Genomic DNA, 13,761 nt, shown 5'->3' with positions numbered 1-13,761 from the left:
GTCTCTCTCTGTCTTTCTGGTTAGGGGGAACCAATCAGCTCCTGTCTAGAAATCCTCTCTGTCTTTGTATTTTAGTCCATGGCCGGGAGATGAGGAAAACCTCTGAGGATTGTCTCACTTTGTCTCCAGACTGGAAAGTAGAAGATGAGGACATCACACAGTATAGTCCAGGAGAAAACCTGGCTCCCTCCAATGTCCATCCGGCACCACCCAGTGTAGATGGACCATCGGATTCCTCGTATCCTGAGGAACCTCAGACTGTGTGGGACCGGGCCGGCCTTCCAACAGACAAGAGGTTCTGCTGTACTGAGTGCGGGAAATGTTTCCGTTTTGAAAACAAACTTAATGAGCATAAAAGAACTCACACAGGTGAAAAGCCATATTCCTGTCCTGAGTGCGGGAAATGTTTTTCACAGAAGTCCAATCTTTCCATACATCAGAGATCCCACACAGGAGAGAATCCGTATCCCTGTGCTGAGTGCGGGAAATATTTTTTACTACAGTCTCAAGTTGTTACTCATCAGAGATTGCACACGGGGGAGAAGCCATATTCCTGTCCTGAGTGCGGGAAATGTTTTTCAGATATGTCCAGTCTTTACAGACATAAGAGATTGCACACAGGGGAGAAAGCGTATTCTTGTTCTGAGTGCAGAAAATGTTTTTCAGAGAAGTCCAGTCTTTATAAACATCAGACATTACACACAGGAGAGAAGCCATATTTCTGCCCTTAGTGCAGGAAATGTTTTTCAGATATTTCCAGTCTTTACAAACATCAGAAACTGCACACAGGGGAGAAGCCGTACTCTTATCTTGAGTGCGGGAAATGTTTTTCACAGAAATCCAATCTTTACAGACATCAGAGATCTCATACGGGGGAGAAGCCGTATTCCTGTCCTGAGTGTGGGAAATGTTTTTCACTGAAGTCCCATCTTTCCCGACATCAGAGATCACACACAAGGGAGAAGCCTCTTCCCTGTCCCAAGTTAGGGAAATGTTCCTCACTGAAGTCCCAGGGTCCCACACAACTCTGGAGGTGTATTAGTGCCTTGAGTGCGGGAAATGTCTTCTAGATGAATGTTGCTGGACATCCCAGCTCTCATGTGGGGAAGAAGCATACCCTGATATACACCTCAGATATACTCCATGGCTGATCTTCATCATAAGGAGGTCAGAGGTCACCAAGACGTGGATGAAGTGTGGGACCGAGTTGGCCATCGATGGGAGGAGAAGAATAAAAATGGTGTCCTGACCTGGCATTGGCTGGAAGATTTCACAGAGAAATGTGGCCGACCATGTCGAATTTTGGTAGTATTTTATTTCATACAATGATTCCATATAATGCACTATTCTTCCTGATTGAGGTATTTTAGGAAAAATACTGCCCTATGGCCAGTAGATGCAGCTGGTGATCATAGGAAATCGCTGTCATTATTAAAATGGGGCCAGAATTTGTCACGGCTGGGTGAATACTTCTCTATGGTGCAGCTGATTATTTAAAAATCGAACTCTTACTTTCCTTGGTCAGGCATGGTCTCCTACAAATCACTGAGCTCATCTTCATACACCTTCAGTACCGCAGACATTGAAGGACAAACATTAATTGAACCAATAGTAAACAACCAACCAATGATCTAAAATGGAAAATCCCACCTTTGGCTGTGCTCCTCCCCCTGGTGCAGTTCATTAGATCGAAACGTTTCAGTATTCTTAGTTGTGGATCATCAGGAGTGTCTATATACACGGCTCCACCAATGAGGGAAAGACTCTGAAAACCCATCAGATCCCAATGGGGAGAAATCTCCTGCTGGATCTCTATACTGGCATGGACGGGGGGATGGGTGAGGAACGTAAGGATGCCCCATCGTTTGATGGAAATAAAAATGATCGACCTACAGAGGACTGAATTCAAAGACACCCCGAAAATCAAAGTGAAGAAATGATGCAGCAGGTGAGTCCATGTTGGTGAAATGTCATTGCAGCAACTCAGAATGGTCCTCAGTAGTCTGTGTGGCCCCCACGTGCTTGTATGCATGCCTGACAACATCGGGGGAGGCTCCTAATGAGACCACGGATGGTGTCCTGGGGGATTTCCTCCCAGATCTGGACCAGGGCGTCACGGAGCTCCTGGGCAGTCTGAGGTGCAACCTGGTGGCGTCGGATAGACCGAAACATGACATCCCAGAGGGGTTCTATTGGAGTTAGGTCAGGGGAGCGTGGGGGCCATTCAGTGGTATCAATTCCATCATCCTCCAGGAACTACCTGTCTACTCTCGCCACATAAGGGCCAGGCATTGTCCTGAACCCGGAGGAACCCAGGACCCACCGCACCAGAAGGAACCCAGGACCCACTGCACCAGGAGGAACCCAGGACCCCCTGCACCAGGAGGAACCCGGAACTCAGGACCCCCTGCACCAGGAGGAACCCCGGACCAGCGTAGGGTTTGACAATGGCTCCAAGGATTTCATCCCCATACCTAATGCCAGTCAGGGTTCCATTGTCTATCCTGTAGATGTCTGTACGTCCCTCCATGGATATGCCTCCCCAGACCATCACTGACCCACCACCAAAACGGTCATTCTGAACCATGTTACAGGCAGCAGAACGTTCTCCACGGCTTCTCCAGACCCTTTCACGTCTGTCACATGTACTCAGGGGGAACCTGCTCTCATCTGTGAAAAGCACAGGGTGCCAGTGGTGGACCTGCCAATTCTGGGGTTCAATGGCAAATGCCAATCTAGCTCTATGGTGCCAGGCAGTGAACACAGGGCCCACTAGAGGACGTCGGGTCCTCAGGCCACCCTCATGAAGTCTGTTTCTGATTGGTCAGAGACATTCACACCAGTGGCCTGCTGGAGGTCATATTGTAGGGCTCTGGCAGGGATCATCCTGTTCCTCCTTGTACAAAGGAGCAGATACCGGTTCTGCTGATGGGTTAAGGAAATTCTATGGCCCTGTCCAGCTCTCCTAGGGGAACTGCCTGTCTCCTGGTATCTCCTCCATGCTCTTGTCTCCTGGAACCTCCTCCATGCTGTTGACACTGTGCTGGGAGACACAGCAAACCTTCTGGCAATGGCATGTATTGATGTGTTATCCTGGAGGAGTTGGACTGCCTGTGCAACCTCTGTAGGGTCCAGGTATGGCCTCATGCTACCAGTAGTGACACAGACATTAACCAAATGCAAAACCAGTGAAAAGACAGAAAAGAGGAGGGAAAAAATGTCAGTGGCCTCCACCTGTAAATCCATTCCTGTTTTCTTTGTATTATAATGTAGCCAGGAGCCGGTTTTATCATTCTACAATCCAAAGACATCTACAGATGAGACTATGATTCATCCCTTTCCCCCTAGTGCCCAGTACTGGGACCTCTACATCACTTCCTGTTAGAGTGGATTCCATTATTCTGACAGCAGAGGATCATGGGACTTGTAGTCCTATAGCCGTTCTCTGGAGACGAACAAACAGTCTAGATCAGGGGTGTCAAACTGGTGGCCCTCCAGCTGTTGCAAAACTACAAGTCCCATTAAAAAGGTTTTGGGAACCACAATCGGGCTCAGGGTTGAATGTCTGCTGCTGCTCCTAATTTTGAGATATGGATTGCGTGCACGCCGGAAAATAATTACACGGACAACTGTCCAGTACAACCACTTTCATATCATCTCTGTTTATTGCAGGGCAGTGCTTAACCTTTTATACAAGGAGAACAATAGGGTATACGTCACTATCATGTAAATACAGTCACATTCTAAAAGGCACATTTTGCTTGGCTGAAATATGGGAGAAGTGCAGAAACTTGATGCTTGCTTCTCGCCCGTTATCTATTCACTCCCCCTCACATTTTCAAAGCCCAAGTATAAGATCCTCAGCTCGAAGGGAGGGGTTGAGAACATCGCTCTGAACAAACAAGGAGGACTGCAAAGCCCAGCAGACAAAATATATATATACGCACAACACATATATTTAAAAACATGAAAAAGTATAAAAGTAAATATATATATAAAATGTATATTTTAAACAGGAAACCGAATAGGCATTTTACCAAATCCATCACAGTCCCCCCTTAAAATTTCTATTTTCCTCTGTCCCTATAAAACCTAGCTCATCTGTCCTTATGTACCTTGGAACTCTTTTATGCTGTACGTTAGACAGGTGATGACTATTTCATCACCCCCCTTGCCACAGACTTTGTACATAAGGAAGTCAGATGCTATCCCTACAAAATTGTGAGATTACTGTTGGCCGGGAGGGACCGTAATGGGGTATAAGGTTTTTCTTCATCTATCATGTGGAGATCCCCTTGCTCCTGGTTCAGGAAGATAGGTGTACTGTTGTCTACAGCTTTGCTCATCACTTTCCCCACACATGGTATAACACACCATACAACCAGGACCAGGAGAATCAAAATTATTAGTATAGTTATCCCTATCTACATTTTTATTCACAGTTATCATGGGAATCAGGTATTCAAAGCCTGCTTTTACTTGGTCTCTGGCTTTAAATTCATTAGCCACCCCCCTTGGGACTCCAATGGCATCTATATACACATGTGGGTCAAAACTACCAGAAGGAGCTTTTCGTTTCCTCCTATGGCCAGGCGTTGGGTCAGGGGTATTTTCTGCTAGGATGTGGAGAGGCATAATGGCCTTTGCAAGAGCATACTCACCAGTCCAAATCCCTTCCAATCTGGTTCTAATCTTTTGGTCCCCAGTAATCATCCATGACACATATATATACCTGGTCACTACTATCAGAACATGCTCGTTGTGTCAAGATCATATGGATCATGGTCATAGCACCACATGGGATCTATACTACAGAAATCAAAGGTGAAAATAGCTACATGAGTGTTGGATGAGTTGTACCAAAATATAGTGGTGTTGCCTATTTCAGTGATATCCACCTGTTGAGCCTCTCTCAGACTCATAAGAAAAAGGATATACAACATAGTTGTCATGGTGTAGATAACACCTTTTCCTCAGGGGTTGGGACTTTCTTGCAGTGGGAGGTGTGTATCCAAGTGTTCTTCCCGGCCACTTTGACAGAAGTGGCTGTGGTCAGCAAAACTTGGAATGGACCATCATATCTTGGCTCAAGGGAATGTTTCCTCATAAATGTCTTTACTAATACCCAATCTCCGGGTAATAGGCTGTGAGTTCCTGTATCTGACTCAGAATCTGGAATGTAGAAAACACTTGGACATGGATACGGGTTAATTCACGTGATAATGCAGTCACATAATTAGTTAACACATCAGATTGTAATTGCAACTGTTGTGGAAAGTAACAGCCAAGTCTGGGGCTGAGCTAAACAAAATCTCATAAGGGGATAGGGAGTGTTCTCCCCTTGGTGTGTATCTGACACTAAATAGGCAATTGGCAGACTGTCTAGCCAACTCATGTTAGTCTCTTGGGCCATCTTTAGCATCCTGTTTTTTTGGGGTTTTTTAGAGTCCCATTCATCCTTTCTACCTTCCCACTGCTTTGAGGGTGATATGGGGTGTGTAGGGCCAACTGAACCCCCAGTGCTGTCCAAATCTCTTTTGTAAGGGTTGCTGTGAAGGCTGGACCCTGATCACTCTCTATCACCTCTGGGACCCCAAATCTACAGACTACCTCACTCAGTAGTTTCTTAGCCGTGGTCTTGGCTGTCATGTTTGTAACAGCAAAGGCTTCCGGCCAACCAGAGAACATGTCCACCACCACTAGAACATATTCGTATCGGCCACTTTTTGGCATCTGTATATGATCAATCTGTACCCTCTGGAATGGATAGAGGGGTTTTGCCAGATGTTTCTACAGTGTCTTTTCCGTCCTCCCCGGGTTGCATTTTGCAGATACTACACACGAGGCGCAGTAATTTCTGGTTAAGGTGGTTATCCCTGGAGTCCAGTAATACTTGCTGATCAGTGAGTTCATTAAGTTCTTAGAGAGATGTGCATGTCCATGCGCCCATTGGACAACTGCTGGATACATATGTTTTGGTAAACAAGTTTTTACTTTCATCGAATACAATTCTCCATCGTAATCTGCTCCTTTATCAATCTATTCCAATCTTTCTTCTGTGTAAGCAGCCATTTGCATAGAGATCAGGTATTGCTTGTCAGATGGCACATGTACCGCCAAACGTATCTGTGCTGAGGCCTCACTCTCCTCTTCGGCCACCTCGGACGTTTTTTGTTGGTTTTTCGCTGCTTCTTTGGCAGCTATATCCGCCAAGTGGTTCCCTCTGGCCTCCTGGGAATTCAGTTTGCCATGTGCTTTAACCTTCAGGACAGTCACTTGGTCAGGCAGGAGCAGTGCTTCCATTAAATCCTTGATGGCTGGGCCATGTTTCACCGGTGTTACAGCCACTGTCAGAAACCCTCTGGCTTTCCAGATGATACCGAAGTCATGAGCTACTCCAAAAGCGTACCTTGAGTCTGTGTAAATATTGGCTATTTTACCTTCTGCCATCTTACACGCTGTAGTGAGGGCTTGAAGCTCTGCTTCCTGGGCAGATAAAGTTGGTGGTAATGCTCCTGCTTGTAGAATTTCAAATTCTGAGGTCACAGCATAACCTGTGTGGTACTTGCCTCCTTCATCTGCATATCTGGAGCCATCCACAAAAAGTGTGTAATCAGGGTTTTCCAGAGGAATTTCACTCACTGTAGAGAGATGTGTGGTTTCCATGCGCATCATTTCGAGGCAGTCATGTGGAGTAGTGCAGGGGTCTACTTCTTCACTTTCTTCTCCCCCCTCGAAAAATGGCAGAAGGATGGCCGGGTTGAGGGTAAGACACCTGTGGAGGGTCACATTGTCAGGAATGAGGAGGGAGATTTGCAACCGTAGATGTCTGGCCGTAGACAGATGTCAGGGTTGTACCTGATTCAGGATGGCAGCAATGTCATGCAGTGCCAGAAGAAGCAGGGGGTGTGCTAAAACGAGGTCTGAAGTTTTGTCCAACAGTGCTTGAGCAGCGAAGACAGCTCTGAGACAAGAAGGGCCAATCCTAGCTACAGGGTCCAAGAGGCAAGAATAGTACCCAATGGGTCTGGTCTGCCCTCCATATACTTGAGCTAGGACCCTTGTGGTGTGGCCTTGCTTTTCTCATAATCTGGAAGTCCCAAGGCAGGAGCAGTGGATATTGCTTGCTTCAGCAGAATAAAATTGTCCATGGCCTCACTTGACAAGGTAAATTACACAGACTTGAGAGCATCATAGAGTGGTTGCCTGAGGACCGATGCATCAGGGATCCATGCCCTGCAGTAGGATAAAAGAAAGGCATGCAGTTGTTTAGCTGCTTTAGGTTGGGGAATATCCTGGATTGCAGCTACACGGTCCTCATGGGTGAAGACGAAAAGGTACTGGCTATCTTGGGCAAGAGGCACACTGAAGAAGGCATTGGCCAGGTCCAGCACTGTGAAATACTCAGCCTTGGCACAATTGGAGTATCCAACACCGTGGCTTCATTAACTGCTTGCAGATCCTGCACCATTCTGTACCTGTCTGATTCCCCCTTTGGTGCATTCTTCTTCACAGGAAATAGGGGTGTGTTACATGGTAAGGTGCAGGGGACCAAGGCTCCATTCTGGACTAGAGCAACTACATGTTTAGATATAGCTTCTGACTGCGCCAGTTTGAGTGGATATTGTGGCTTTCGGGGCAATGTTGCGCCCTCTTTGAGCTTGACTGAAACCAGTGGCACCTTCAAGTGACCAATGTCTTTGGGTCCTGTGGACCATAAGCATGTAGGGATTCTATCAAGTACTTCCTGTGGTATTGCACCTGGGGTTATTGCTTCATGTAATGTCATCATGAGGGGTAAGGAGCACAAGGCAGAGGAGTCCTCCAAAAATAGGGGAGTGTGGTAGGAACCATTCTGGTTTAGAAAAGGGAGAACTGGGTATATGTCTTGATTGGGCCTTCTGGGTGTGCCAAGATGGCTGCCAGGCAGAAGTGCACTGGGCTGGACAGGAAGCGACAATACAGGTGCAGAAAGGTGGCTGCTACCAGGAAGTGTACTGGGCTGGGCAGGAAGTGAGAATAAAGTGGGTGTTAGACGAAGGGTAGGGCTGTCCCCCCCCTCTCTCTGGGTCACCCAGCTCGTATCCAAGCTTTTCTCGCTCTGTTCTGTTCTTTCACCATAGTCTCAGCTAATGGCTTCAGGGGCAGCGCGGACAACTAATAGGTTAATATCCCTCCTCCGCTGCTTTCTGTTTTATCTCAGAACAAACAGTGATCCACAAATACACTCAGAACAGGACATTACACCTGCTGCCCCTCGCTCCGTGAAGCGTCAGCAGCTGAGCTAAACCCTCAGGGGTCTCCCACACTGTCAACCCCGAGTCACCGTCCGTAGATGCTTGTTGCAAGGTTCCGTCTTCCAGGGGCCAACAGCTCACCTGGTCAAAAACTCGATTGCAACTTATCTTTCTGTCTACTGAGTCATCACAGTCGCACAGGACGACAGACACTGAACAAATACACATTCAGCAGAGATCCAGTGGCAGGTTCGTTAAACAGCCCTAGGCGAGGAATAAAAATTACCTGCCTCTCGATGGCCTCCGGAAACCGACAAGACTGGCAGCCAGACTGGACAGAAACAAATCGTACAGTGGTAAGTATAAAAAGTACCTACCGTACGTAGGGTTGCGCAGGCCCTTTGGTCTGTCCCAGCCAGCTGCTCAATCCCTCACGCGGTCTCCCGTCGGTCAGAACCTGGGGCCCCGTGTGGGCGCCAGCTAAAAAGGTTTCAGGAACCACAATTGGGCTCAGGGTTGAATGTCTGCTGCTGCTCCTAATTTTGAGATATGGATTGCGTGCACGCCAGAAAATAATTACACGGACAACTGTCCAGTACAACCACTTTCACATCATCTCTGTTTATTGCAGGGCAGTGCTTAACCTTTTATACAAGGAGAACAATAGGGTATACGTCACTATTATGTAAATACAGTCACATTCTAAAAGGCACATTTTGCTTGGCTGAAATATGGGAGAAGTGCAGAAACTTGATGCTTGCTTCTCGCCCGTTATCTATTCACTCCCCCTCACATTTTCAAAGCCCAAGTATAAGATCCTCAGCTCAAAGGGAGGGGTTGAGAACATCGCTCTGAACAAACAAGTTGAGGACTGCAAAGCCCAGCAGACAAAATATATATATATACGCTCAACACATATATTTAGAAATATGAAAAAGTATAAAAGTAAATATATATATAAAATGCATATTTTAAACAGGAAACTGAATAGGCATTTTACCAAATCCATCACACCATCATGCCTCTGCCTTTGGGAAACATGCTTGTAAGTGGCAATCTTGCAATGTCGTATGGGACTTGTAGTTTGGCAACAGCTGGAAGCCCACCAGTTTGACACCCGTGGGCTAGAGCCTCAGCAAGGACTGTGTTCCTGGGGGGCCGTGCTATCTATAGGATTGATGAGCGGGCAAATGCCCAACCTCTTTCAGTCATCACTCTAGAGACACTGCATGCAGACTCCTTTAGACTCTGTTCACACTTAACCATTTTTCAGCTCCCAGTACAAGTAAAATCCTATTAATTCCAACGGCCCCTGTTCGCACTGGAGCAATCTGTCGCCTGTGGTGAAATGCCTGTCGCTCAAAAAAGTGCTCGCCCTACTTTTCAGGTGGATCTGAGCGTTTTGTCCCCATAGACTTGAATAGAAAATGCCTGAACAGTGGCAGTGAGCATTTTTTCAAGCGTATTTTCAGGTCAAAGAGCAGCTATTTTTGTTGGCCACAACAAAAACACCTAAATGAAAAACGCCTATAATAGCTGCAAATTTGCTAAAAAAAAACACTCAAAAACACCTAAAAATGCTCAGCTCAGTGTGAATGTAGCCTTAAACCTCAGTAGCAGGAGATCTTTGCTTTGAGCAGTACCATGACTATCAATTACATTGAATTGTCAGTATTCATCAATGCTTCAGTCTATTATGAATGCTGCTTCCAGACTCATCCACCTTACTAACCGTTACGTATCTGCCACCCCTCTCTGCCAATCCCTCCACTGGCCTCCACTCAGTGTCCTCCACCCCTCTCTGCCAATCCCTCCACTGGCTTCCAATTGCCCAATGGAGAACATTCAAAACATTAACAATAACATATAAAGCCATTTATAACTCCGCCCCAAATTACATCACCAATCTTGTCTCCAAATACCACCCAAACCGTCCTCTCTGCTCCTCCCATGACCTTCTGCTCTCTAGCTCCCTTGTCTCCTCCTCCCATGCTCATCTCCAGGACTTCTCCAGAGCTTCCCCCATCCTCTGGAATTCTCTACCCCAATTTATCATTCGCCTACTCTGCTTACTTTTCGGCGATATCTGAATACCAATCTCTTCAGGGAAGACTATCCTGCCCTCAGCTAATAATGGAATATTCTACTCCTTCTACCAGTCCATCCCCCACAGTTACTTTTATACCTCTAGCCCCTCCCTCTTAGATTGTAAGTTCCAAGGAGCAGGGCCCTCTTAACCCTCTTGTATTGAACTGTATTGTTGCTCTTTTGTCTCCCATTCTATTGTAAAGCGCTGAGCAAACTGTTGGCGCTATATAAATCCTGTATAATAATAATAATGTTTATGGGCCCCACCATTGCTAGCAGAAGACAATAGATACCACCATATCAGGAACTTTAGACCTCACAGGACTCAAGTTGCAATCTTCAGTTAAAGGAATCTCTTCCCTTTATGCCATTGCCATTGAGATCAGAGTGCTTATATCTAATCATTCCAGAGTATACCTTTTATATAATTCTCTGCATCCCCCATTACAGCAAGATAGAAAGTCAACAAACCTTTTCTGCCGCCTCTCACTGCTGGTGCTGCAATTAAATAGTTGAAGCTTACTATTCATGACTGTATAATCTGATAAACATTGCTAATTGATTATTTCTACTTTACCAGTGTTCTGCTTTATGATAATCGGGGTTGTATATCCTGAATCCATTGTTTCTGTGGTCTTCTCTTCTGCACAAGTCTAATATAGAGGTGTCACTAAAGAATTATGTCTCTCGCATTATTATTCTATACTGTTGAAATACACTATATTGCTGGCAGTATTGGGCCGCTGGCCTTTCCCCGCACATGACCTTTAATGACCTCCCAGTCTTAGTCCGTAGGGTTTAATATTGAGTTGGCCCCGCCCTTTGCAGCTATAACAGCTTCAACTCTTCTGGGAAGGCCGTCCACAAGGTTTAGGAAGGTGTCTATGGGAAGTTTGGACCATTCTTCCAGAAGCACATTTGTCAGGTCAGGCACTGATTTCGGGGGAGGAGGCCTAGCTCACAGTCTCCGCTCTAAGTCATCCCAAAGGAGTTCTATGGGGTTGAGGTCAGGACTCTGTGCAGGCCAGTCAAGTTCTTCCACCCCAAACTGGCTCCTCCATGTCTTTATGGACCTTGCTTTGTGCACTGGTGGGCAGTCATGTTGGAACAGGAAGGGGCCATCCCCAAACTCTTCCCACAAAGTTCGGAGCATGAAATTGTCCAAAATGTCTCCTTAACAGTTCCCTTCACTGGAACTAGGGGGCCAAGCCCAACCCTTGAAAAACACCCCCACACCATAATCCCCCCTCCACCAAACTTTACACTTGGCACAGTGCAGTCAGGCAAGTACCATTCTGCAAACCACCAAACCCAGACACGTCCATGGGATTGTGTCAAGGTCCTACCTTTCTTCAGAGCTTGTGCATCTCCATGAGCTGGCCTCCATCTTGGTTTTCTGCAAAGCATGGTGGGAACCTTTATGCCTTCAGGCTTCTGCGGCTCCTCCTCAGAAGGGTGTGGTTGAGCACATTTAAACCTACTGTCTGCAAGTGTGCTCTGCACTTGTGTCCTGTATGTTGCCCTGTTGCAAGCTCTTGTGTTGTTCCCATTGCTCTCCTGGTAACCGACTCGGCTTGGACAAGACTACTCTCTGCGTTAACCCTTTATCTGACCTCCCGTTGTTGAACCCGGCCCGTGACCTGAGTCTTCTTTGCCTACCGTCTAGTACTGTCTGCTCCATTGTTATTGACCCGGCTTGTCTGACTACTCTACTCGTGATCCCATCTAGCTCCCACCAGCTGTACGCCATTGGCGGCAGTCGTTATCGCAGCTGGGGTCACTCGGGGGCCGCGACCTGGTCTCAGGCTGCGTCAAGTCCATCCCCACCATCAGGGGCCCTGGTGAAGGGTAGCCTGGGGCTTAGACTCCGCGCCCTGAGGGACTCTGGTCTGTGGGTAGTGGCTGTCGTCAGTCGCAGCGTGACCGTACCATAGTCCTGCCTGCCCATTCCATCGTTCCTGCCCTGACAGATTGCCAGACAGAGAAGCATGATTGGCCACTCCAGAGAACACGTCTCCTCTGCTCTAGAGTCCAGTGGTGGCGTGCTTTACACCACGGCATCCGACACTTTGCATTGCACTTGGTGATGGAAGGCTTGGATGCAGCTGCTCGGCCATGGAAACCCATTCCATGAAGCTCTCTACGCACTGTTGTTGGGCTCATTTGAAGGCCAGACCAAGTTTGTAGGTCTTTAGCTATTGACTCTGCAGACAGTTGGAGACTTCTGCGCACTGTGTACTTCAGCATGCGCTGACCCCGCCCTGTCATGTGACGTGGCCTACCACTTGGTGGCTGAGTTGCTGTTGTTCCCATTTGCTTCCACTTTGTTATAATCCCACTAACAGTTGAGTGTGGAATATTTAGTAGCCAGGAAATGTCACAGATGGACTTATTGCACAGGTGGCCACCTATCACGGGACCATGCTTGGAGTCACTGAGCTTCTGAGAGTGACCCATTCTTTCACCAATGTTGGTAGAAGCAGTCTGGATGCTTAGGGGCATGATTGTATGCACCTGTGTCCATGGAGGGGATTGGAACACCTGAATCACATGATATGGAGGGGATTGGAACACCTAAATCACATGATTGGGAGAGGATTGGAACACCTGAATCACATGATTGGGAGGGGATTGGAGCACCTGAATCACATGATATGGGGGGGGATTGGAACACCTGAATCATATGAGTGGGAGGGCGGGGCAATACTTTTGGTAATATAGCGTATGTCTGAACCCAGAGTGTCAGAGGTGTCAGGAGGCTTGCAAGGTTGGGGCAACCATTGGGGACAAGCATTATCAAGTGGCCCCTGTGGGGGTAATGCTACAGTAATAGAGGAGTATTTTGCTGGAGTGCAGTTGTCCATTCAAGTTTTTTTTTCATGCCTCAGTGATGAGCTGGACTTGCATCGGTTGCATGTGCAGGATAATGTGGACCAACCTAGAACGGCATATATTTGTGGTTTATGGTCTCTAGTTTATTATTTATCTCCTGATTCTCCAATCAGCCTTCACTTTCTTCTACTGTCTACACAGAAGCAGTGTATGCGGATCGGTGTAACCTCGGTAAAACCTTGGGAGTCGTACCCAGAACCCCTCGCTCTGAGAATTCCCTGTAATGTTGCTTCAGGCATTGGATCCTGCAGGCGGCGCTCACATTGGCACTTGGTGCAAGGTGTTCATAATGTTATACCAGCTAATTATAAGGACTAACAAGACAGTACATATATATACCTGAAGTAGAGGAGATCCAAAAACCTCTCTCCATTTATTTCACATACAGTCCATACACACCCAGCACAAGGCCGGGGTCACACTACCAGACGGTTCCCGGGGCTGCAGTTCCCCTGAGCTCCACAAGGTGGGGATCTCACTTCTACCCAGACAGGAAGTCTCTATGGAAGACAGAAAGTCATGTCAGGTACAGACAGGAAGTGAT

The 13,761-nt window shown here is 47.1% G+C and overlaps 1 pseudogene; it reads right to left on the bottom strand.

Moving 5' to 3' along the window:
- Window positions 1-4,818: 4,818 nt before the first annotated feature.
- On the bottom strand, window positions 4,819-7,151 carry LOC149443141 (uncharacterized; annotated as a pseudogene).
- Between the last annotated feature and the right edge of the window lie 6,610 nt (window positions 7,152-13,761).

The sequence above is a fragment of the Staurois parvus genome, unplaced genomic scaffold, assembly GCF_062004578.1.
Source record: "Staurois parvus isolate SC_StPar_1 unplaced genomic scaffold, SC_StPar_1.0 ptg000874l, whole genome shotgun sequence".
NCBI classification, from domain to species: domain Eukaryota; kingdom Metazoa; phylum Chordata; class Amphibia; order Anura; family Ranidae; genus Staurois; species Staurois parvus.
The sequence above is the reverse complement of the archived record's forward strand: the minus strand, read 5'-3'. Positions and strand labels throughout refer to the sequence as shown.